A 26771-nucleotide genomic window follows, 5' to 3' on the forward strand; every position below is an offset into this window, starting at 1 on the left:
CCTGTTGCTTCCAGTTCTTCTTTTCTTGTGATGACTTAATTCATCACAAACAGGGAAAGCAATAAAAAAATATGGGAGAAGCAAGTGCAGCAGCATGAACATAAAATGTGCCTTTTATATATTCAAATTCATATCCACTTGTAGAAATATTCATGACTAATATTAAACTAAGACCAGAATTAGGCAAAATGCAACAGACATATATTGAAGTGAGCATTTTATTATGTGCCATGTCAGTCAGATTAAAGAAAAGAGTGCATGACACCGACAGGATATTGCATGTATATCAAGCAATCTATTTATATATGACAGGGAGGGTTTGATTTCTGGAAGGAGTGACAACTCTGTGAAATAACTGCTCGCCTTCAAAATTACTATAGAATAAATGTATGCCCTTTAGAATACAATTTTAAATTACAATTAACAAAATGTAGGTAAATATGTTTTGGAATCAATAGTGACATACTGAATAGGGGAGGAAGAAATAATCTGTAAAGATACAGAGGGGTTGTTTAGAGTCATCAGCACCCAAGCTCTGAAATACTGAATGAGGAAAGCAAAGAATATTTCTCCTAGAGAAGGTAACTTAATACAAGTGATGATTCGTTTATTACCAAAAAGGCCTTGAAGTGTGTGTGTGGTGGGGGTGAGGGGGGGTGGGGGTTGTGGGGGTGGGGAGGAGAGTTGCCGTTTTTTTCATTACCTAGGGATAAAATATAGAGGTGACTCTGCTGTCATTACCAATAAGTGATCAGTATGTTAGTCTGTTTATAAAAATAAGTGATAACATCTCATTTGCCTTACTACCATTTCCAGTCCAATTACAGCTGTAGTTTTATTACATGTTTCTGCTCATTTCTTCCCAGGTATAACACTCAGTAAACAACTGAGGAAATAGAAGCTCAAATGCTAAAAATGGGTAATTACTGCATTATTTTACTCTTTTTTTTCTCTTACAAGTAGCCTTTGCGGGGGGGGGGGGGAGGTGGAGGGAGACAAGAATTAAAGCTGAACCCACTAACTTCATTACCTCTAAAGATAAAGTGCACTGAAAGAGAAATAATTTGAGTTCACAATCATTACACTTGGATGCTTATACAAGGCACAGAGATAAGGAAAAAGAATAATCAGTGGTCAATTGACTTTATTTCCTTTTTTTCTAGAATTATAATTTGTATGACTCTTACATGTTCCCAAGTTTATCTGAGCAGAACATAGAGACCATCTAACCAGCAGTCCATAAAATATGTTAAATAGAAAAGCAGATATTTTGGATGAAACACATCAAGCTGCATTCTGTAAGCAGTAATGAGAATGACTGTAGTCAAATCTCTTGCTGTTATTTCCATGAGGTTTCAGCAATATCAAATTGGTACATTTGGGGGAGCTATTGGACAGATGCAATCAGGGCTGGCTTTGTATATCAATAATTTCAAACTGTATTTTCTCATAACCTTTCCTTCTTTGTTCAAAAGGGGACTTCCATTTTAAATTGTAATCTATGACTTTTGAAATGAATGTTAAAATGTTTCGCCGACAAATTCTTCTGGTTGGTTTTCTTCTCTCTTCTTTCTTCTTCTCCTTCTTGCTGTATTGAAAAGCCATCATAGTAGCATTATGTGGAGGTGAAAGGTACTAGACTTTAAGGAGACAATTAAGCCCCCATTTTTTAGTGGGATTGCTATGGGGATTATGTATTTAGGAGATGCTAATCAGAGTTGCACATGGATGTTAAAATTCAGCATATATTAGCTATTTACAGCCAGAGATTAAACCATTTCCACAACACACATCTTAGTCTGAATACTTTCTGCTTTCAAATCTCACTCTACTTTAAACTTGATTACTTGTGGCTTTGTAATGCATTTGCTAATATCATCTTAATACTTCTGTGGTATTATATAGGATAACAATCAATAATGACCCACATACAGGAGCTGCTATATCACAAGATCCAAGGAGGATTTAGTGCAAGGAAGCAAAAAATCTGGGGCTGTCATACTTAAATAATAATTATAACTTGAGCTCACAAAATCCTGGCCTCTGACTGGTTAAAAGCAGCTAAAACGCAAGGAGGATATTTACCTTTGTATAACAGGTCCAAACTTCTCTTATAATCAGGTGTTTCCTGTGCCAGCCCTTTCCCTTTGCATTGGTGTGGATGCAGAGTTATAAACAGTTTCAACCTAGACTATGGCAGTTATTTAAAAAAAATAAAACTAAAATTAGAGTTTCTTAATTTTAGTAACATTTTAAAGGTAAACATTTCTCAGCAACAATTTAGATTAAACTATTTTTTTAATTTAATATGTTTTGGAGTTTACAAATCCCTTTTTCATTTTTGGGGTTAATAAAACATAAAATTAAAAATGGCATATTGTGGTTGAAACTGCTATGTATATTAGTGAAATTCTACCTTAACTTATTGGACAAGGACCCCAAAGGTCCTGTAAATGTAAACAAATGTTTGTTTACTACTACCACATATCATCAAGTATTTTAAATTTGGCCAAATTCTTACTGGACAATTACATTCTGCCTGGTTAAATACATGACATCACCCCTTACTTCCCTGTTGCAATTTCAGTTGGGTATAGTATTCTTCTTCATTACTTATCCTAAACTGTTATGAAGAGTTGCTCTGTACTGTTAAATAATTGGTATGCTCTCCTACAGAGGTGGTTGCATATCACTTAATTTAACTAATATATAACTCTCATTGTGAAGAGAAATATCTTTTGTGGTGAATGGGATTGTATCAAAGCAAGACGTACTTTACATTTATTAAGCTATTTAATTTAAACTCTTTTGATAGATTTGTTCAGCACTGAAGTTATGGAACTTGGAGTCAAGACTTCTGATTCTCTGTTAGCAAGTTGGGACCAACTCACGGCTTGCCCTTTGCAGGTGCACTAGCAAGAGAGAGAGAGTGTGTAAGAAAAAACAAAGGTCCAGATTCACAAAAGTATTTAGACACTTAGCTCCCATTCATTTTAATGTTAATTAAGTGTCTAAGTACATTTGTGAATCAGGGTCAAAGAGAGTTTTTCACTTCTACTCGCAGCAAGCAACAGTGGATGTGTGGAGAATAGGCATTGCAGAATTGGAATTGAACCACAAATTCTCTAGGGAATCCTGTTGCAGCAGGGTCCCTCATAAACCAGGCCATGGATTGAAAGCCACAGTCTAGCTTGTAAATAAATGTTCAGTGTCTCAGTTTACCCATAAGTGAAATGTGGATGCTATATTGGTGTACAAGTCTCTTGTCTTTTATGTTATGTAGCTCTTTCTTTTCCTGGCTATTTCAAGTCATATGATTCCAGGAGATGCATATGTTTTGGATTCCTTTCATTCAGATTTGGATTTGGATTTTAGATTGTCAGTTGAACACGTAGAGGGAAAGGAATTGGTCTGCTTATATTTATCACTACATATGCACTGTCTCATTTATTACTTGTTTATTACTATATGTGCTGGTGTTTGTTACTCTCACATCTTTGTTCATCAGCGGTATCTTCTGTTCATCACTTTTTTATTTTTCCTGTGAGGTTTTTCCATCATTAGAGACGTATTTGAATTTTATTTTTGTGGGAGGAATATCGATTTTTGGCTCAGTCGGGGAAACAAATTTGTAGGACCGTTCTAATTTCTCGGCTTCTCTGGCTATGAAGTTTAGCAGCCGCTAATCAGTTAAGAGTGTGTGTTGTGTGTTGAGAGACTAACACTTCTCTGGACTTCTGTCATATACAAATCAGTCTTAACATATATGCAGTTTATTTCTGGTTTCTCAGGAACTAATTTTCTTCTTGGAACAATGAAAAAGAAGGCGGCATATTTAACACTTCGCAGGTGAAGTGACAAACTACTTCTGATCTTGCTTCCACTGAAGTCATTAGGTAAATATTCATTGATTTCAAGGGATGCAGAAGTGGGTACAGAGTAGTAAATCATCACATAGCAAGAGGAACAAAAATAAGTTACAAGAACATTATGGTTGCATGGTTAGGCACCTAAGTGTGACAAAACACATACAACCTGAACCCTGCCCTTGTGCATATGTATTATGATAGTCTTTAACGACGTGGTCACATACTAAGAATATATGTAATATATGATTGTGTGTGTGCGTGTTCCTCAGACAAAGCATCATATTATATAAAATGTTCTACAATCTTAGATATGCATTTGTAACATTCTAAATGGTTTTTCATTATTGTACACATATAGCAAGTACTGTATATGCTAGTGAAACTGAGTCCACTGATAAAAAAAGTATAGTCATATAGACTCATTGACTTTAAGGCCAGAAGCGACCATCATGATCATCTAGTCTGACCTCCTGCATATTGCAGGCCACAGAACCTCACCCACCCACTCCTGTAATAGATTCCTAACCTCTGGCTGAGTTACTGAAGTCCTCAAATCATGATTTAAAGATTTCACGTTACAGAGAATCCACCATTTACACTAGTTTAAAGTTGCAAGCAGGGGCGGCTCTACCAATTTTGCAGCCCCAAGCAGTCGCTGCCAAATTTCTGCTGCCGCAATACTGCCAGAGCTGCCACCGAATTGCCACCACGTTCGGAAGAGCAGTTGCAGATCAGATATATGCCATTTTAAGCAGTTTCATCATACCACCCTCTCTATAAACTTATTATTAAGTTCAGTTTTGAAGCCAGTTAGGTTTTTTGCCCCCACAGCTTCTGTTGGAAGGCTGTTCCAAAACTTCACTGCTCTGATGGTTAGAAATCTTTGTCTAATTTCAAGCCTTAACTAGTTGATGGACAGTTTATATCCATTTGTTCTTGGGTCCACATTGCATTTAATTTAAATAACTCCTCTCCCTCCCTGGTATTTATTCCTTTGATGTATTTATAGAAAGCAATCATATCTTCCCTCTGAGTTTCTTTGGTTAGGCTAAACAAGCCAAGCTCTTTGAGTCACCTCTCATAACATAGGTTTTCCATTCCGCTGATAATCCTAGTAGCCCTTCTCAGCACCCGTTCCAGTTTGAATTAATCTTTTTGCATCCAAGATTGCTGTACCTTTTTCATGGCTGCATCTCACTGGCAGCTCATAGTCATCCTGTGATCAACCAGTGCACCCATGTCTTTCTCCTTCTGTGTCACTTCCAACTGATATGTCCCCAGCTTATAGCAAAAAATCTTGTTGTTAGTCCCTAAGCACGTGACTTTGCACTTTGCAGTATTAAATTTCATCCCATTTCTATTATCCCACTTTTCAAGGTCATCCAGATCTTGTGTGATATTCTGGTCCTCCTTCGTATTGGCAAGACCCCCTAACTTTGTGTCATCCACAATGTAATAGCACACTCCCACTTTTTGTGCCAATGTCATAAATAAAAATGTTAAACAAGATTGGTCCCAAGAGCGATCCCTGAGGAGCTCCACTAATAACCTTCTTGCAGCCTGACAGTTCACCTTTCAATATGATCTGTTATAGTTTCCCCTTTAACCAGTTCCTTATCCACCTTTCAATTATCATATTAATCACATCTTCTCCAATTTAACTAATAATTTCCCATGTGGAACTGTATCAAAAGCCTTACTGAAATCCAGATAGATTAGATCTACTGCATTTCCTTTGTCTAAAAAATCAGTTATCTTCTCAAAGAATGAGATTAGGTTTGTCTGGCATGATTTACCTTTTGTAAAACCATGTTGTTTTTTATCCAAATTACTATTTACCTCTATGTCCTTAACTACTTTCTCTTTCAAAATTTGTTCTAAGACCTTACATACAACTGAGGTCAAATTAAGAGGCCTGTAATTTCCTGGACCACTTTTTTCCCCTTTCTTAAAAATAAGTACTATATTAGCAATTCTCCAGTCATAGGATAGAACCCACCAGTTTACAAATTAATTAAAAACTGAGTACACTGATATGAAAAGCTTCTTTTTAATCCAACAGTTTACAGGCCAAGTCTAGCAGAGTAATAGAAACATTTACTGGAATGTTTAGGTCACCTAAGTTTTAGCTAAATTTTTTCATCATAAATTCCCTTATTCCCTGCATTGCACCTAAAGAAGGCTACACTGGACAAGCAGTTAAATTTGCTTTAGAGTTAACTGCTTTTATCTATGGCCAAAGGGTTCATGGGAATTATCGTTCTGATCGAAAGCCCATTAAAGTGAACAGGAGTCTTTCCAGTGATTTCAGTGAGCTTTGGATCAGATCTATGTACTTATTTGGACTGAATCCTGCTCCCATTAAAGTAAATGGCAAAATTAACATTGGTGTATTTGATGCCAGGTATGACACACTTGTAAATAAAAATAGACTAGGAAAAAATATCTTTAATCTACTTCCACACATTTCTCTTTCAACAAAGAATTAACCTGAAATAGACATCCAAGCCCATCTCGACTGTTTGGAAACCAGGGCCATATAAATACGTATTTAAACTGTATACAATAGATATACATATCTCTTTTCAAATGTATACCAATGTAACAAGGGGGCATGGTCTCCCTGACAGACAGGGAGAGAGAGCTGTGACCGTCACCTGGTGGGCAGAGCCAGGACACCGGTGACTGCCCTGCCTGAAGCAGAAGAGCGGGTCAGGAACTGCAAATATAAAAGACATGCCCTCCAGCTCAATTGGAGGAGAACTGCCAGAGGAGCAGCACATCTCACCCCCCACCCACTCACTGCTGAAGCTCGGACCTAATGGAGGCCGCTACAGCGCCAGAGACCTGGAGGGGCTGCTGGAACTGCCAGGCACTGAGAACACCGAGTTGCTGTTGGGACTGTCACTAGCCATTTGCCCCAGTGAGATGAACAATGACCCCATAACCCAGGTACTCCCAGACTGGGAGTGTAGGAAGGAGCCCAGGGAAGCCGAATAGGGTGCGGCTGTGTTACTGACTGCAAGACGGCCAGTGCGTTGTGGCCGGAATTCCCCGCTGACCCAGTGGTGGATCACTCTGCCATTGTTAGGGTCCTGGTCTGGGATGCAGTGGCATTGGGTGGGCCTGCGTCCCCTTACCCCCTGCCACCCCACTCCTGGGGGTGGCAGCCTCCCCACTTTTAGGCCAAGAGGCCTGCATTGGTCTGTCACCCACCAGAGCTAGGACAGCAGATGGTTTTGCTGTCTGCCCACCAGAGAGCTGATCCCCCTACAAGCCAGAGCCGCTAACTGTTTGCTGTCCTGCCTGGACCACAGGATCCGAGCTGATAGGCTTACCGTTGCTAGGCCTGACTGCAGGCCAAAGCCATTAACTATCGGCTAATTTCCCCCTGAACTGAGTCTCTCCAGAAGCATTGAAGCTACGGGGCGTGGTCTCCCTCCCTGGCGGATGGGGGGAGAGAGCTGTGACCGGCTTACAGCCAATAATATATCAGCAATGTGTTTTTATAACCTAATTTATAGGAGCAAACATACTCACCCACATGGTAAAACAATGAGTTTTATTTTCTTATAGACTTTCATTAGCAATTAATTCCCACTTACATTTGCTATAATAATTAATAATTTACAATAATAATTTACAATACTGTTTCAGGCGCTCTGCCTAATTTATATAAAAACCTTCATTTCATTTGTCTCCAACCCAGATTTTGTGGACATAAATTCAGATTTTACAGCATGCAGATGCGTTAGCTACCTGTACTGCCCTCTGAATAGGAGGATTGTTATCAAGCTTATTTCAGTTCAGTTGATGTTTTTTGCTCTTCTGTATCTTCCTGAAGAACTGGCATGGTTGTTCCTGTGGAAATTATTTGCTATCATTCTGCATGCTTTTCCTTCTTAGAGTAAGCATTAGTTTACTGAATCTGAACTTTGTTTTCCTCCTTGTCCCATGTTAGAAAATTGTGGACCTTTCCTTTAACTTTTTTGTAACTCTGCCTAGTTCTCAGTTCTGGGCTAATTTCAGAACAGTAGTATCGTCTCTCCCTTCATTTTTTTCCTCACTAGAAGGGCACAGCATTCGCTCTCCAGACTGGGCCACTACATGACCAGAAAAGTTCCTTCTGTGGATAATGCCCAGCACCTCAGGCTGATCTTCTGATAATCAATCTCTTTTCTTTTCTATTCAGTGATTGCTTGGGAGACCCAGGTCTGATGAGTCTTTTTCACAAACCAGACATATTTTAACTGTTCCTTGATTGTGACTGGTTTTATATTCAACCAGTGGCACATTCTGCAGGGAGACTAATGGAGAATGGTTTGTGGCTTCTAATCTCTGCTCTCAGTAGCTTCTGACTTAACTCAAGAGCTATACTGGCTGTATTAGAATGTGGCTAATGCTATCCTGTACTTGGGACCAGGGGCGTAGCCACAAGTGGGCCTGAGCCCCCACCCACTTAGCATCCAGGCTAACCCATATTTGAGCAGGGGACACCTGCATCCTTCCCTCCCTCCTGACAACTTTCAATTCACCTGCAGGCGGGACGGGCGGGAGTGGTGCGGAGCCCTCCTGGCAGGCAGTGGCACAGCACAGTGGGAGGGGCCGAGCGCCTAGGCTGGAGGAAGCCCTGGCTGTCCGTCCCTCTCTCTCTCCCTCTCTTTCTCTCCTGCTCAGCTGTGCTGCTCCGCAGCTCTCCCTGGGACTGCAGTCATTGTGTCATCAACATCCCCACTCTCACCGTGCGGGGAGCCGCCAAGTAGGTGGCACCGAAAAGTTTGATACTATCTGCTCTCACCCCGCAAAACGGTCGGTGCTGCAGTGTAATTTGAAATGTAGATTGCTCCTTTTAGATTCCCAAAGTGTGCAAAATATCATTTAAAAGTGGCTGGTTTTTTGTTTTGGGCGCTGGTGGCTTAATCTGCCCCCTCCCTCCCCCATACAGCGGTATGTGGCAGAGGGAAGCCTTGGACACACACGTGTGTGGCCTACTCCTACTCACTCCTCTCCCCATTTCTGTGCTCGCCTGGGCCTGGCTCCCTTCCCTTCCCCAAGCTGTCAGCCCCCTGCCTGCAGCCCAGTGGCATAGCAAGGAGTGGAAATTTGGGTAGCAGGAACAGCCTGTCAATGCCCGTCCATCCGAAAGTTGGGGCCCGCTCAAATTTCCACTCCTAGCTACACCACTGCTTAGGACCCTTGACTACTCCTGAATTTCCTGATGCCAACAGTGGCTCATGCTGCTTTTACTTCTGCAGATATGTAGGAAATACCACCCTTCTCTTTATTATAAGGGCTTTGCCCCAGTTTTCCATTCCTGTTCACCTCTAGGTTGGACTACTGCAATGCACTCTATTTGGAACTATCCTTGAGAAACCTTACTGCCACCAGGAGTGGTCCTCCAGCTATCGAGCTATCTTCCTCTGACTATCTACTATGTTTACTGCTATTCAGAAGAAGGGGTAAGGCAGATTTTGTTGGTCAAATATTTGTTTGACTATGGACCATTAATTGTGTATTTGTTGTATTTGGCTGGAGCAGTATTAGATATAGGGAGAAGGGCAGGCTATTTGTGCTGTCTGCTGTGGGCAGTTTTATATGAGCTTTCATTTAATGTTTGTCAGACATGCATATGCCCTAAACTATAATGCAACAGTTAGTGGGCAGGACTAATATGAAGATATGAACATATGCTAGTGGCAAAACACTATGAAAGTTTGTCAGTTCCAATGATGAGGACTTTATTCAAAAAGTTTTGGGGAAAGTGTGGGTTTATGCTGTTTAATACTGAAGAATCCAAAGTAGAAAGGATCAGGTTTAAAGAAGGCAAAAAGGATTGTGTCTTAAGTGATCACAAACTGAAATACACTATTTATTTTTACATTTTCCATGAAGCTTCAACAGAAGTATAGCAGTATCCATACACAACAAATTCACTCAGTATGTGATTGGAAAATAATGAAGAAGACAGAACCACCAAATGATCCAATGGATAAAAAAGTTAGGATTTGTTTCATGAAGTGTTCCTTATATGGGTTTCAGTGGAGCAAGGATGATTTGAAGTAGCTCCTCTGATTCAGAGAATAGGCCTAGATTATCTCTCCTTGATAAAGTAGGCTATGAGAACCTTTCTTTTTTTGAGGCATGACCACCAATTTATGCTCATCAACATTAAATGAGGCATAGTCGTACAGAGAAGTTTATAGAGTAGTTTGGAGCAAATATTTGTCTAGGTAAAGTGACATTTTGTTATAAAACCAAAAGTTACAACTGCACCTTTGACAGACAACTAATCTGTGAGTTTCACTACGTCTAATAATGCTGATGTCCAACTAGACCTGCTGCTAGTCTTTCATTGTGTATATTTGAGGCCAGGGTATAATGTGGCCATGCTCATTTCTTCAAAACTGTCCTTGTTTTTTTTGAATGTGCAGCATAATTGTTCCCCTAATTCTAAACTTTAATTAAAAAAAATAAATAAAGGGCCTGATTCAGCTTTGCATTTCTTCTACACAGAGGTAGCACATGGAGTAATGCAGGGGTGAATGAGACCCCAAGCTTTAGTGGTTGCAAAGAAAACATCCAAAATGAAAACCCAGCATAAACCAGTATAATGTCTCACTCTGAATCTGAGAGTGTCTGAAAAAATTGCTCAGAGGCATATTCAAGTAACTGCATTAAGCTTCAGAGTGTCAACGCTATAAACAATTTTACATGTGATCGTTTTAGCACAAACTAATATACTTCATAGCTAATGTTCTTTATTGTTGCTGAATGCAGTGGTAGATATTGGTATAGATCACGGGGGCAGAAAGTCCTGTCAAAGTATGATGGTAGGGGAATGAAGATTTAAACCTCTTGCCGCCTATTTTAAATTCATCTTCCTTCCTGTACAAATTGGGGAGGGGGAAAAAAAGAGAGTTTAATAGATTCAAAGAGTTTAAGGCCAAAAGGACCATTAGATCATCTAATCCAAGGGTGTCCGGCCCATCAGATCTTTTAATCTGGCTCTTGAGCTCCATTGCCCCACTCCGCCTGGAGGGCAGGGATGGGAGCTTGCCCCGTTGCGCCTGCCCGGTTCTCCTGCCGGGGAGTGGGGGCGGGGACTTGCCCCATTCCACCCTCCTGGCACTCCCATGTGTTCAGGACCTGCATGACGGGTGTGAGGGCATGCATGTTACTCTGGCTGTACAACCCAAACACACCTAATGCTCCATCAGAGCCTGGAATGTGCAAGCCCACATGCCGGCTACTTGTTGGCTTAGGTGACTCTGATGTTAATTTTGTGAGCATTCATGGCCTGCCATACAATTTCCATACCCAGATGTGGCCCTCAGGCAAAAAAGTTTGCCCACCCCGATCTAGTCTGACCTCTTGTGTATCACAGGTCATTATATTTCACACAGTTACTCTCGTATTGAGTCCAACAACTTGTATTAGGCTAAAGCATAGCTCCCAGAAAGGCAGCCAGTCTTGATTTGAAGACATCAAAATATGGAGGATCCGCACAAAACTGAACACCCTTGCCCTGCCCCTTCTCTGAGGCCCCACTCTGCTCACTGCATCCCCCCCCTTCCTCCATCACTCACTCTTTCCCATCCTCCCTCAGTCGCTCATTTACACCGGGCTGGGGAAGGTCCCTTTTCGACCAGGTGTTCTGATTGAAAACCGGACACCTGACTACCTTACATCCTTGGTATTTTTTTGTTTGTTTGTTTGTAGTGCTTAATCACCCTCACTGTTGAAATTCCATGCCTAATTTTTAATTTTAATTTTTTTATTTCAGTTTCCAAGAATTAGTTCTTGTTTTACCTTTTTTCTGCTAGATTAGGGAGACCTTTAGTACCTGGTATTTTGTCCCCATCAAGTAACACCATAATCGCCTCAATATTTGTTGATAAACTGAACAGATTGAGCACTTTAAGCAGCTGCTTCCTCCTGTCAGATGCTTCATTGCCCCAAATCCCCACCCCTACACTTTCCTTTGGGCCAGAAGACTCCAACTCTCCTCCACTCAGTTACCAAAACTTTCATCTTTGCCCCAACAACTTTTATAATGCGGCCAAAAATGTACAATACAAAACTCAGTGGCACATTGAAAACTGAACATTTGGGGGCAATATAAAATAAGTTGATATAAACATAAAATAACAAGGGATGCTCTCCTTATTGGGCTAGAGTCGGGGAAGGAAAGAAGGGCTTTGCAAGCATATGAGTCAGTGCCACATAATCAAGATCTAATATTCCTCAGAGAGCAAAGGGTGTTGGGTGGTGATGTGAGGAGTTGAAACTCTTACTTTAAATTGTCATTTCCCCCCATCCTGTGTCTTTCCATAGTGTGAGACTAATACCTTATTCCATTTGGTCCGGGAAAGGGGAGTGAATGTATATGAGCTGACATTTAGCTATTGGAAATATTGTCCTGGTAAATATGAGCTATTACCAGCACTGGAGATTAATACCTCAAATGAGGAGAATGCAAGCTCAGAAGGCTGGTCTTTAGGTGTCCTTAGTGTTCAATAAAGAGAAGTTTGGTGAAGTAAGGAGATTAAACTTCAAAAGATCCATCATTCTTTTTGGACTGGCCCATAAAGAACTGAAGATTAGATTTCTTTTCAGGAGGCTGACAGAGTTGAGAAGAGGATATATTGGATCTCACAGACTAGCAAGGCAATTGCAAGCCAAAGCAGGGGCATTGTCTTTTTATGTGTTTACACAACACCTAACACAAAGGGAGCTGTGCAACCTATGGTAATGTAAACATTAAATAATAATCAAAGCAATGTGCCTGAACTGCCACTGCCTTGCACCTTGTGGGCAGAGAAGGACTATCTGTCTGAATGGTTGGATTTTATATTCACTTTGCACTTAAATTGTGCAGATGCAGGAAGGATGCTCTGGGGGTTAGGGATTCAGGGATCTTGGGTTCCATTCATAGCTTAGCCACAGACCTCTTGTGTGATTCTGGGCAAGTCACTTAGGCTACATCTACACTGGCAATTGGGCGACAAAACTTTTGTCTTTCAGATGTGCTAAACCTCACCCTCCCTTTACTGAGGCAAGTGTCAGTGTGAGCAGCATGTTGTCAGCAGGAGCACTCTCTTGTTGACAACACGAATGCCACTCTTTGGGCGTGGAAGTATTTTGTCAGCAAAAGTGCTGACAAACCGTGGCTACACTGCCCGACTTTTAGCGACATGGCTGTGTCGACACGGCCGTGTCACTAAAAGTTGTGTTGTGTAGACAAAGCCTCAGATGTGACAGTGGTGAGGGCCAAGGCAGTGTAAATGACTACACAAGGTGCATTGCAGTGGAGAATCAGGACCAGCATCTTCAATATGGGTCATATTGAGTTTAAACATGCTCCTTTGAGTGGGGTAGATAAAAAGCCAATAAGGGGAGAGGGAGTGAAGACTGACGAGAGAAGAAATTGCATGTGAGTTTTAAGAGAGTCCAAATCTGCATCTGAACTTCCCAAAGTTCATTCATGTCGCAATCTGGTGTTTCTGTTAAAGTCACATCTGTCAAACAAACACACATGGTAGTAAAAATGTTAAATGTTTCAGTCAGCAGGCTTGAAGGCTTCTGACCAAAACATTGTACTTCTGGACTTCCAGCGGTGCATATCTAATAACGTACTTCATGATGTTTAAATACCAAATGCATCATTCTACTCCTTGATATTGTATGCAAGAGAAATGACTTAATTTGGTGATGAGCCGAGTGTTAGAGGCTGACAGTGATGGTAGTGGTGATTTTTCTGGCTACATCGCTCTCTCTCTGAACCCAGATGCCTATAGCACACAGCACACCACTGTCTGTATTCTCTGGGTCAGGATTTCATTTCACTATATCATAAGCTACTAACACAACCTTGTCATTGCAATTTGTCACACTTTTTTGTGTGCTCTATATCTGACTGAATTCTCATCTCCCCAGCCCATAGGCTACTAGTCTGGAACAAATCTCTGAAACATAATGGAAAAGGATAACCATCCCCCTTTTTCTCCTCTCCCACCTCCCATAAAACTAAATAGACACAGCCACTCCAAGGGTTCCATTTCCACAGGCTCTGCATGTTGCATCACATCAACTCAAACTATCTTCTTTAAGAAAGAGGAACATGTTTTGGCTGCTAATGCTTTGGCTGAGGTTACTGCTACTCTCTCAGCTGTTGGGGTTGCTGCAATGTTTAGTGTCACCTGTGTAGTCGCCAGCAAAAGAGCACCTTCTGAAGGACAGACTGGAGATGATAGTACTTGTGAAGTACTTAAGCTTTGAGTATTACCCTTGCTCCTTGTCCCCTGCCTAAGCAAAACAGGTAAGTTTTTGAAAGAAGAAATTCTTAGCAATCAACTGTTCCTCCTTGGTGACTGAGCTGCTGCAAGGGAGGGAAAAGGCGTGTGCCTCCTGGCTCTGCAGAAAACCTGGGGAGAGGCACCCGTCGCTCCACCTTGTCAATAGGTGCAGCCATCTCATATGGAAAGAGGGAGGAATCATAGACTTGACTTGGCTTCAGATAGGCCCTCCCTCTCCAGGTATAGCTGTTGAGGGCACTTGGTACCTCACAGGACCCTAGTTTGAAAAAAAAAAAAAGGTTGAATGTTTCCTGTGTGATCTTGAGAAAGTCAATTTATGCTGAACCTCAGTCCCCCAATGGTATAATGGGGACAGTACTTCTCTACCTCACAGGATTGTTGTGAGGATAAAATCCATTAATGTCATAAGGGCCTCAGATACAGTGTTTTAAAATCCCTTCTGAACATGCTCATTATGTAACTGCATAAGATTTTTAGTACGTCTCCACCCCTTTTGTGTCATCACAACTCACACTCTTTGTGGCCAGCCTGACAGGTATAGGGGCTGCAGCCAGGTCATCCCAGTGGGAGAAATTCCAAAATTAAGCTTTCAGCTTTTAATTCATTCTTCTTGCACATTCTGTATGCTTTATGGTATTGTTTCAGAGTAACAGCCGTGTTAGTCTGTATTTGCAAAAAGAAAAGGAGTACTTGTGGCACCTTAGAGACTAACCAATTTATTTGAGCATAAGCTTTCGTGAGCTACAGTGAGCTCACGAAAGCTTATGCTCAAATAAATTGGTTAGTCTCTCAGGTGCCACAAGTACTCCTTTTCTTTATGGTATTGTGTATATTTAACAACATAAACCAAAATACAAAACTACAGTTAACCAGAAAAGCAAGACTAGGGAAGCTACATATGTGCAATGTGGCTTAGCTAATGTTGCTTCAGGAACCCTGACTTCAAGTGGTTTTAGCTGGCAGCCTTAAATATTGTATTATCATAGGGTTTCTTTGCATGTAATATGTATTTATGCCACTGTAAATCTATCAGCATTACACAATACATCCTGTTTTCTTTATGTTAAAGGGAATCCATAGGAGAAAATCAGCCACTCTATTAGCATATTTTCCCTTACGGCTCTGCTTGTCTTCTTTCTTCTCCACATTTCCGTATTTTTTAACCTCCTTTGACTTTGTACCAGGAGTGAGATTTAATACCAATGAGATACTATTTTGTCAAATGCCAGCTACTCATGTTCAGGTAATTAATTTACATACTGAACACCTAACCCAATTTTACCAGTTAATTGGCAGGACAGGTAACTCTTTTACCCACAGATAATTATTTTTGTATCAGTTGATAATCGGTATTTCTAAATAGGTCCTTCTCTAACTAAAAAAAAAAAAGTACCTACTTTTGTATTTAAAAAAAATATATATAGAGAGAGACCCCATATGTTTGCAAGTAAAATGTTTGCAAGGAAAGATATACCCGCCCTTCACTACACTCACTAGCAGTGTCAAAGGCCAACTGGAGCAAGCAGAAGTGCTGTACTGTGTATCAACATGAAGGGAGAGTGTTATTGTCTAGAATTATCATTTTTCTTGTACATTCCTTTTTTTTTTTGTATTTTTAAAGAAAGTTGTTTTGCTGAAATATTATATGCTAGTCTTACATTGTGCTCTGTATGTAACTGAATGAGGCCTATCTTGTAAACGCTTACATATCTAAGTGGTTCCATTGAAGTCAAGGGGACTACCCATGTGAATAATAACTATTCATGTCTCTAAGGGTTTGTTGGCTCATATCCCATGTTTTACTAGAGACGGGGTCAAGCTGCAAAGTTCGTGTCTTGACTTCTAACACCCCAATGTTCAAATATGTTTGGACCAGGGATTTTAGATAGCCCATAATAAGAGAGGACAACTTTTAAAAAAACTGGATCTGGATTCAGGTTCAGGTTTGAATATCTCTTAAGTTTGCAGGTAGCCAGATCTGGGGTTGTGATTTGGGTCTGTCTCTATATGTTTTATTATAAAACTCTTTTAAACCTGTCACATTTAAACCTGGATTACATCTCGTAAAGGTGATGTATACAAAGCTAAATTAAAATGCCTCCTCTACCCCCCAAGATAAAAAAACAACCTCTATCTCCTCAAGTTGATCTTGTATGATGAAGACTGAAATTTTCACAAGTGATCATACACATGTCTTGTGGTGAGATGGCAAGGTCACATCCAGAGAAGCTAAGCAGTTCTAGAAGGAGAATACATGTTGTGCACGTGTCCTTAGCAGAATTAATATACATACCTTCAAATTCTGGATCAATTTAAAGTTGAAGCCAGGGATATTTCTTGCTGAAGTTTGGGACATCCTCCTCTGAGGTTTTTATTTGTGCTGCATAGTAAAGTTAAACTAAATATGTATTATAATATAGTATGGCAGTGAAAAAACATGAGTCTGCATGTTTTTGCTACTTCACATATGCCCAGTTTGTGTGAATTCCACTTTTTCAGTGTAGAAGATATAATAACTGTGTAGAACCATGGAGTGAGTACCACTCTCTGTAAATTGTATTAACATTTGATTAAGTAAATGTTGACTAAGCTTGAGCTCAGACTGGATTTTTTTCAGTGAAATTACAATGAGACCAAATGTGCCATGTCTGACTGAACTAAGTTAAACAAATTCATTTTTTCAGAGAGCCACATAAAGTATTTTAAGACAAAATTGCCACATAATGGTATAAGGCCTACTTCCTGGCTTTATTACTGGTTGAAATTGCCTGAGATAGATTCAGTATTCAAGGAATTTCCTGTGACATGAACATGACTGGAGAAATAATTTTCGACATTAAATTTGGTGAACTGCTGAACTTTGTTAATATTTTTTGCAGTGTTCAATTCATTTTTAATAAATTGTACAGCACTGGCAGCAGAACGAAGTCCAAAGCCCAAAGATTGAAAGTCTGAACAGGTCAAAGGAAAAAAAATTGGCTTGAGATCTCGTGCCTGTTAAAATACTAACTAGAAAATTAGGCAGGAAAAACAGTTACAAAAATATTGAGAGTATCTTTGATCAGCTGGTTGAAGAGAAGTAATATGACAAACAGGAAATTACAAAGAATAACTATTTTGACTGTAGTGGAAATAGCGACTTAGGTAGCTGCAGTTCAAACTAGATACACAATATTTTCCTGGAATTTAAAGGAAAGGTATCCAGATGTCTAAACATTCTACTCAATGTGGCTTTTATTTCAGTTTTGGCATGCCTTCAGAAAACTGGTAGACAAGTTTAGCTGGAAGACTTTTTCCAGCATATTTACATAATTTCATACATATTTTATGCTTCTGCATTACATCTTTTAGCAGTGGTCATATTTAATTTTAAGATTCTCTTAAAATATTACATATATTTGTATGAATTATTTCATTGCCCCACGTCAAAATACTGTGTATATTAAGAAAATGTTTAGGTCTGTGAATGGCTACAGTAAACACAAGTGAGGGTAATCTCTGGAGAAAGACATTACTGAGTATTCAGTGAAGTGTCTCCAAATAATTGTAACATACTGTTTTCAAATGAGTTAAAAATGAATGGTGGTGGAAGAAAATTGTTGTATCTCATTTAGACACAACCACATGTTTGTACTCTGTATTTCTAAAATAAAATGTCAAGTCACTGTTCTTTGTGGGTCCACTGAAAAATCAAAATAATGGTTGTTACTTGGAAAGCCAGGACAGAGAGACCTGACACCACAGCAAATAGACAGCACACCCAGATAATAAAGTAAATGCAAATCACAGCCCTGCACTTTAAGAAGGGGCGGGGCAGGGGGGTTCTGGCTGGCCAGGAGAAGAGGGCAATGCTTTCTGGCTTGGGGGAGGCGGAGGGGAGACGTAAAACTGCTGGAAAAGCCCTCAGTGTGGTGGATGACTCACCACCTAGGAATGAGAGGTTTAAAAAGGTTAGCCTGGGCCTGCAGTTGGGGTCCGCAATGCACCTGAGGGCTACATCTTTTAGCTAGCAGCTGTCGCATGATAAATAGCAAAGACAACATAGTACTTTATGGCCTGATCCTGCAAGTTGTTGAACATGGTCTGCTCCCACTGGTATCGGGCAGGGCAGCCAGCTCCTTCCAGGTAGTGCTTAATACATTGTTCAGGTGGGCCCCTGTAGAGTTTATTGGTATTTCCTCCTCTCCTGGCCATGAATCTATTTGTCTGCCTAGACTTATCTGTTCTATCACATTGGGGGGCTGTTTGTTTCAGAATTATTTTAAGGTTGAGTCCAAAACATTTAAAAAAAAATCACATCTATTTTTCAAATAAATGTATCTGTCGCATTATGTCCATGAAAAGAAAAAAAGACTTCTGGCTTTTTGTGAATATTTATCCATGTTTTACATTCTGTGTTTTTAATTAAATGAAGAATGTAGAAGGTATTGTTTATACAATGTGTGTATATGCAGTTAAGGAGGAAAGAGGCCCCTTTCTAACATAATCAACTGGGAGATAGCAAAATTATTATTCTGAGTCTTGTTACAAGTAACTCAGATGTGTAAAACAGGAGATACTATTCAAAACTAACTTTATTTTCTTTCTCTGTCTTTCAACAAAGATGAGAAAAAAAGACAGAGATCTAAAGATAGATATATAATACTGTGTGCTTATATAGCACCTCCATCTGATGATCTCAATGCACTTTTCAAAGAATAATTAACCCTTGTTAATTAAAATAAGTATTGTGTTCCTTCTTCAGAGGACGAAACTGAGGGATAGAGGGATTTAGACCACAATTTCCAGTTTATTTTAACTTCATTTGGGCTGCTGGATGCTCAGCAGTTATGAAAATCAGGCCCAAGGTATCCCAAGTTGGGTACCCAAACATTAAGATATCTAAATTCTGTGGCCACTTTTGAAAAATGTAGCCAAGGACCAGATCCTTGAAGGTATTTAGGCGCCTAACTTCAATTGAAATCAATGATTCTGGGTTGAAGTGACTTAGCCTTGGTCCCAGAGGAATGACATAGGCTGTAGCTCACGAAAGCTTATGCTCAAATAAATTTGTTAGTCTCTAAGATGCCAAAAGTCCTCCTTTTCTTTTTTGCGGATACAGACTAACACTGCTGCTACTCTGAAACCATAGGTTGGTATGGATCTCAGAGCTCCTGACTCCTACTCTTGTGCCTTAACCACTATGAGACCATCCATGCTCCCTAAACAAAGATGAATGGGGATAAAAATATTATGATATTTCTTAAAAAGGACCTGATATGTTTAAACAAACTGTATGGTGAGAGGTGCTATTCAAATTATTACAATGGGGCAGTGTGTAGGAAAGTTGTGAGCATTTTCATTTGCAAGGGAATATATTTGCTTGATTGTTAATTTACCATGATGATGCCAGGATTTCCTGATGCTTACTAATACTGCAAAATCTCTCCTCTCCCCTGTATTACTCCTCAAGAGGGGTAGAAAGGTGGCTGCCTTCATATGCAAAAGGCGTAAATTTGTTATATTCAAAATGGAAAATAATAATGTAAATCAGCTTATGGTGCATGTGAGTCAACATTATGGATGTAGTGTGCTTCTGTTTCATAACCATCCAAGTTCCCCAAATCAGCTGAGGAACCAGCCTGGCAGTCTAGTGACAGCCTAGCAGGCTGCCATTTGAGTTTGGGTCCCAGTTTAGTACCCCTTCATGTCCCAAATTGGCAGAGGCTGGTAGCACTGAGCAGTGGCTGCACAGAGTCCCTGCAAGGGAGCCCCTTACCTCATTCTCTAACAAAGAGCCCACTGCAGTGATTCAGCGTGAAGCAATGATAGGGAGAGTCTTTAGAAGACTGTGTCTAGTCTTCATTCAGTGGAGAGAGGATTGCTGCACTGCAAGTTGGAGTAGAGCTTTTAAAAGAAAGGGCATTAGACATCTTGGGACCAAGGGACAGCTTGGAAAACCAAACAATTCTTATTAGTGTGCTATTTATTATGGTGGTGTTATTTATTATCAAATGAACTCTATCTATCCGGTCACTACAGTACAGCTCAGCATCTGTGTTTATTTTTCACAACCATGCTCAAATTATGCTGTGCCCCCAATAGTTGAATCCAGACATAGCAGACATATTTAGCAGCACAGATCAGTCTATTTGGAGGGTGATTTGCATCTTAAAAATGGGTGAGCTTTCAGTAATGGTATCTGTGAGAAGAGAAATGTCCCTATTCCACCTTTATAAATACATGCATGATTCTCCAGTCCAGTAGGACCTACTCTTTTTATATTTTTTAATTTTTATGTATGTATGTATTTATTTATATATTTCCTTGGAAATATGCTTAATTAGTTAAAGTTCTTGAAGCACTCTAAAGATGCATAGCAGTATATGAGAGCTGGGAAATATTATTAATTATTGCTACTGTTACATAGCCTGCACTGCAGATTCTGAATCTAAGTTTATAAACAAAAATATTATCTTTGCATTTTCCTCAGGTATGAAGAGACGATGAACCAGCATGCAAACAGAGCTTGGCTATTTGTGTGAGAAATCAACAGGAAGGGAATAAGTAATTCAAATCTGAAAAGCTGGGGCCTGATCATGCGATGTGCTGCACCCCTTCTGCAAGGCGCTGTGTATCCTCATTTCCCATTGACTTCAATGGGAACAGAAGACACTCAGCACCTCACAGAAGGCACTCACTCCGCCTCAGGCTCTGTTCCCTACTTTCCAAAATTGAATGCCTAAAAGGAGTCTTTACTATTGTTTATATGCACAAATGTTCTCTCTGGACTAGGCCCTGGGTCAGAAATTAGAATATATATAACCTCTATTTGGATTAATGTTAGGAACATCACAGGGCAGTGTGGTCTGGTATAGTTAGAACATGAGACGGGAGACAGGAAGTCTGAGTTCTGATTCCCACTTGGCCACTGGTACTTTGTGACTTTAGGAAAGGCACTGAACCTGTCTCTCTCATTTCTGCCATCTGTAAAAGGGGAAAGCCATACCTACTGGCACCTATCTTTGTAAAGTGCTTCTGAGATTGTCACATGAAAAGGACCATGGATGGATAATTGGTTTACAGTCTTCCAAAGCAGAATAAAGTTTCGCGACTGACAACTGAACCCATGCAAGGCACATTTGTATTGATACGCTGTTTGTTTCTTGTTTTTTGTTGGGCTTGTTTATCTCTTTTTTTTAACCAAATGGCTGCTAACATTTCTGGAGGCAGCAGTATTGGTTCTTAAATGCTACCTAGTGTGAGTAGCTTATGTAATTTGTGTTTTAATTTTGTACAAAAGCACATGAGCGTGCGTTCCTCATCTTAGAAATGGTTTCATTTCAAGCATTCTGAAATTCATAGAAAAAATAATCTTGTTAACTGAATATTTAATTGTACATATTTCATTTATGAATACACACTGAAAATAAGTGGATTATTTGTAAATTATACTGATGAAAGCTCAAATTCTGCACATCTTTCAAAGTCAATGGTGAGTCATACGCACAAACCTATGGGCAGAAATCGGCCCAAACAGTACAGCAGTAAATGTAACAATATTATTGTTACTAATATGAAAAAGAAAATCTATACAATGCCTGGTTTGGTGCATGGAACAGAATGTAGCCCACTGGTAGCCCCCTTGGGTAATCAAGTCGGAACTTCATCCTGGTATTTTACACTACAGTTCAGTTCCTCATTCATATATGTATGTCTATGTGTTTTAAAGAGTTTGTGGAACTCTAATGGCTGCAGCTCCTCATATCATCCTTAAACTAGTCGACTTTTCCACACAAGTTCTTTTCTGCACATTCCAGAATAGAGATGCCAAACCGTATGACACAAAGACCCATGTTGGTAACTTGCCTGGGGACTGAGAGAGACAGCTGAACTGACAGCATTTTAAGTAAAATAGAAATTCACACGACCACACTTGCTTGCACTTATAGCTTTCTGATAGATGTGTGGAAATGGCATATTGTTTGGGTTCACCACTATTTAAAACCTACAACAGCTCAGCTTTGTCCTCATCATCCTGCAGTTACATGGAGAGTGTGGGCCAGAGGCAGCGCCATATTAAGGCATAGGCACTATATAGCCATGCCTAGGACTTCAGCTACTTAAGGCGCGTGATGAGATCAGAATCTGTTTATTTAAAAAAAAAATTCTAGCCCTGGAAGAAAGTTTTGAAAACATGAACCAAGTGTAACTGATGCCTGACAGAGTTTGCCCCCATATTGAAGTAATAGCTCAAGAGGTGTGAACTTCCCTATTCATCTTAGCTATTAAACTTGCTGGTATTGTAAAGAGGGGTGGGGACATGACAGGAGGTGGGATGACACCAGGGTGCATTTGGAGTATTCCTTGAGCCCTTGATTGCCTTCGTTCAACCATTGAGCCAGACAGAATTTGGATGCTGGATGCTCTACCAAATATCCATTAAAACCCTTGAAATGTACAGAATGTAATATTTGGGTTGGGAATATAGTTTTTATCATAATAATCTGTTCAAAGGATGTATATCCATTCTAAATGGTGTGCATTTTATTGCTATAGAGAACAAGGTAAGATCCCTAAACTATTAATGCAGAGAAGTGAGTGATCCTATAAACCACATTCTTCCAACCAGTTTTCTCCTACACATTCAGAGTGATAACACAAACTGTAGCATGGATGCACAGAAAGTGATATCATACTTCAACTCCTTAGCTGTAATGATTTTAAATGACCAGTTGGTTCTACCTTACCGATTCCACAGCTGAAGGATGAAACTACTGTGTTTTCCTGCATCTTGAAAAATCCTCAAAATTGGAAACTGGAAGAGCTATTTTAAAAATAGTGATAGTTGTTTATTCTGCAGACTAAGGGATGAGTCTGTGAGATGATAATGGTGTCAATGGGAAATGAAGCTGCTCAGGATCAACCCTTGAACTTCCTCACAATCCAATCAGGGCATTTTAGAGCAATTGTTTTTCATTATGGGGTACTTTAATTCTCCTGCCTCTAAACCAAATCATTTTTGTTTATATACGAAGTGTCAACAGATACTGTACATATTGAACTCATAAAAGTCTTGTGTAACACACTGCTCAGAAAAAAGAAGAAAAGAACTGAGGCATACACAAACATGCTAGTCAAGACTGTTTAAATTGTACTTTTAAGGGTCCCATTGCAGGAAGATATTTTTCCAAGAACAGGGGGTAAACATGAATGCTTAAAAAAAGAGGAAAAAGGGGAAAAGAAAAGTGATAACACTTTAAATTCTTGATAATGCTGATTTTTGCTTTTTTGTATCTTACCAGAAGCTATTTTGCCATGAAAGCTCAAAGAGTTCAGCAGTTTACATTTAAAGTAGCTCCTTTTTCCCCCTTCAGGTCTCTCAAAATATTTGGCAGCTACTATAACTATCTAGAGTTTGTGCTATAGAATTAATTTTTTGTAAATCTTCAAGATCAGGAATGAGTATAGCGTTTGTTTTGCATGCATTCTTTGAACAGAAATCTCTTTGATTTTAATATTTTTGAAGACTATTGATGTAAGAGCAAACCTTCTTTAAATGGTTAAGAATAAAATATTGAAGTAATACAATACAGCAGTTTTGGGACAAGTACTGCATAAATCAGCTAAAGGTCCTTTAAAGCACATAACTGGCTGGCAAGACCAGACCCATTTCAAACCTGTCATAACACCAGCTTGTTTTTCAGTTCTATAACTCAGAATGTCTGGATTTGAGTAACTTTTTTTTTTCCTTCAGGGTACAACACAAATATTGTAACGAGACGCACTGTACAATCTGTGTGCATCTGAGTACATCTATTGTACACACAACAGATAGTTCTCATCTCTTCTCTAAATCCTGTCTGTGTATGTGTATAAATTATTTAATATTTCTGGTAGCAGCCATAATATGTGAAGCACTCATCCAACATAAAAGAAGGTATAGTCTCCATTTCCTATTGCTTAGGATGTAAGGCCCTGATCCTGCTCTGTGCTTTATGGTGATGGACTCCTGCCGAGTCCCACTAACTACCCACATGGAGTTTATTGCAGGATCATAATTGGTTGTATAAAATACCCACTCATGCCTACTGTACAGTGTGTCTAGATTCACACAAAAATGCAATGGTTTAAAACAGAATGAACCTCATGAACGTTCTGGATGACTCACGAGAACGGAAGTTTTGGGACTGGCATGAAATTTATTCGCTTGCATTTTCTTTATCATTAGTAGACCCATTGCATATTTCAGCGACATGTTTTAAATTAGTCAGAATGTTAAATAAACCTGCACAGATTATATAATTTGTAAAAATGCATTTTGCTGATTACATAGTTTTTGCAAACAATGACTGTTTTAGGGTATATCATGACAACCAGCCGAAACAAGACCAAACTTTTCCATCGGGTAATCAGAAAGAATTAGAGTTGGAATAGATATAAGCACTAACATTATGGGGTCATGGAAATAAAGTTTATTAGCTGGAATTCCTCAGTAATATGATGAGTCATACAGTCTCAAACAAATCTGGGTTGTGTTAATAACTGTTCTCAAACACACTGGTCTCTCGTGGTACCATAGTTGGTAGACAAGATCAGGAATGCTCTCTAGCCCAGGATTAACAGATTATTGCATGGTGAGAGTTGAATATGGTAAGTAGTATAAACTATTTCTTTTCAAATTAATAATATTTTTCTGCTCTCTGCAATAGTTTGTTTTTAGTTGTGACTAATTTTTAGACTGGGGAAAATACCTTATAAAAATATTCTGTGAATATTAGCGTGACTGAAAAAATTAGTTCATTTCAGCTTTGTTTGTGGCTTTCTGTGATTATCCTAGTGAATGAGTTTACCGGCAGGAAAGTTTGCAGAAACAGTGAATATTAAATGAATATCACAAAATATTCTCAGAAATAGAATGCTGGAGTTGTAAACCCAAAGATTAACACTGGTTACCTGATTATACTCACATACTCAGGGACAGAAGCATAGCATGTGACCTATTTACCAACCTAAAACATCGATTGAAACTCAGTTTTTTGAAAAATCATGTTAGTTAAGAATCTACAGACTAAGAATTATCGCAGAATCTATGCAGCAAATAATCTGACAAATGTGTAAATATAAAGACAACTGTAAACTGCTCATGGACAGTTCTCAGAGAAATATTACATTTGTTCACTAAATTATACATTACAAACTGTTCACTTAGCTCTACTCATTATTTAATTAATCATTTGAACAATGAGTTTAACAATTTTAGATTTCCCTTTCGAAACAGAGTTGGTAGGTAGTGATAGAAGAAGGAGAAGATATAGAGGAACTTTAAAGGCAGGGGAATGAGACAAGCAATTAGTGGAAGAAGTAGTGGGGAAAGATCTGGGCCATGTCTAGGCAAAGCCAGGCAAAATAGGAGAAATTTGAGAATGTTTTTTCCATTCAGATTTTAAGTAGTCAAATTATGCAGGCTTTACCATATCAAATCTTGCATTTATATCAGTGGGAGTTTTAATTGGCTAAGGATTACAAAATGTACCCAAAATATTTAACTTTTTTCATAGTATCAACATAATGAACATCCTAAAAAGATGTGCATACAGTAAGTCATTTTTTCCTCTGTTTTATTGGTGCAATTCCCACTGAAGTTATTGCAGAGGGAGTTGTACCAATGTTACTGAGAGGAGAATTTAGCTTAAGGTGATTATTATACTGTGAATGAAGAGGAAAATGGTCCACTAGCTCTAATTACACTGGTGCTGATTGACCCTGATGTAACTTCCTGGAATTCAGTTAAGTTACATCAAGGATGAATTTGTCCCATTATAATTTTTTTATTGTAAAAAGAACCTCAACTACAGTTTATTTAAAATTTTAAAATAATTCCCTTTTTAAATGATGGATTTAATATTAAATTTTAAATTGTGAAAAATGTGTATCTGACTGAATAAGGCTTAAGCAATGCAACCTGACAGATGTTGACAGATACTGTCTAATATCTCTGCATGAAGGTTGCATTGTGAGTCATAAAGTTCAAGGTCATGTGTCTATAACTACCCAGAAGGGTCTGTTCTCTACTTGATGTGGAAATGTAACTCGCGTTATTGTTAATGCAAGATACAGATGCACACTGGAAAGAGAATTGACCAGTCTTCCAAAATACAGTGTAATCAGGAGTGAAGTGATTCGTAAGTGGACCCCCAATTGTGGTACCTTATTTTATTTTGATGAAATAAAACTCATACAAAAATAAATGCATCACCATATTTAAAAGATATACTAGGGATTTGCTATTAGACCTTTTTAGAAAATAGTTTCTTTTTCTCCCCAAGCAAAATTTCAGCATAATTTTTTTTGCCATTTTTGTCAGAACTTTCCATGGAAAATTTGTATTTTTTTGCAAAATATTTAGGCTGAAAATTGAAATATATTAACGTAAACTGACTTTATAGTGCCTCATGGAAGTAGTAGTTCGGGTGCCTTATGTGTGTATTATGCCCCCATTCTCCCTTGGGCCGGGCACTCTTGTTTGAACATTTCCCATGATGCTCCACTTTTTCTCTTGTTGGTGAGGAGAGGGGTGTACATGATAGGAGTCCTTGGCCATGGT

General features: G+C 39.2%; 1 long non-coding RNA gene across 2 annotated transcripts; it reads left to right on the forward strand.

The window, feature by feature from the left end:
* Positions 1-499: 499 nt before the first annotated feature.
* Positions 500-9331, forward strand: LOC141981361 (uncharacterized). 2 transcript variants are annotated; one of them, XR_012637745.1, is made up of 4 exons: positions 546-581; positions 867-919; positions 3792-3896; positions 9198-9326. It is a non-coding gene; the product is annotated as an uncharacterized LOC141981361 (long non-coding RNA). The 2 variants fall into 2 exon arrangements; XR_012637746.1 differs by lacking the exon at positions 3792-3896 and having other exon boundaries at positions 500-581; positions 9198-9331.
* Positions 9332-26771: the final 17440 nt, after the last annotated feature.

This window comes from Natator depressus, chromosome 2, assembly GCF_965152275.1.
Source record: "Natator depressus isolate rNatDep1 chromosome 2, rNatDep2.hap1, whole genome shotgun sequence".
NCBI lineage: Eukaryota > Metazoa > Chordata > Testudines > Cheloniidae > Natator > Natator depressus.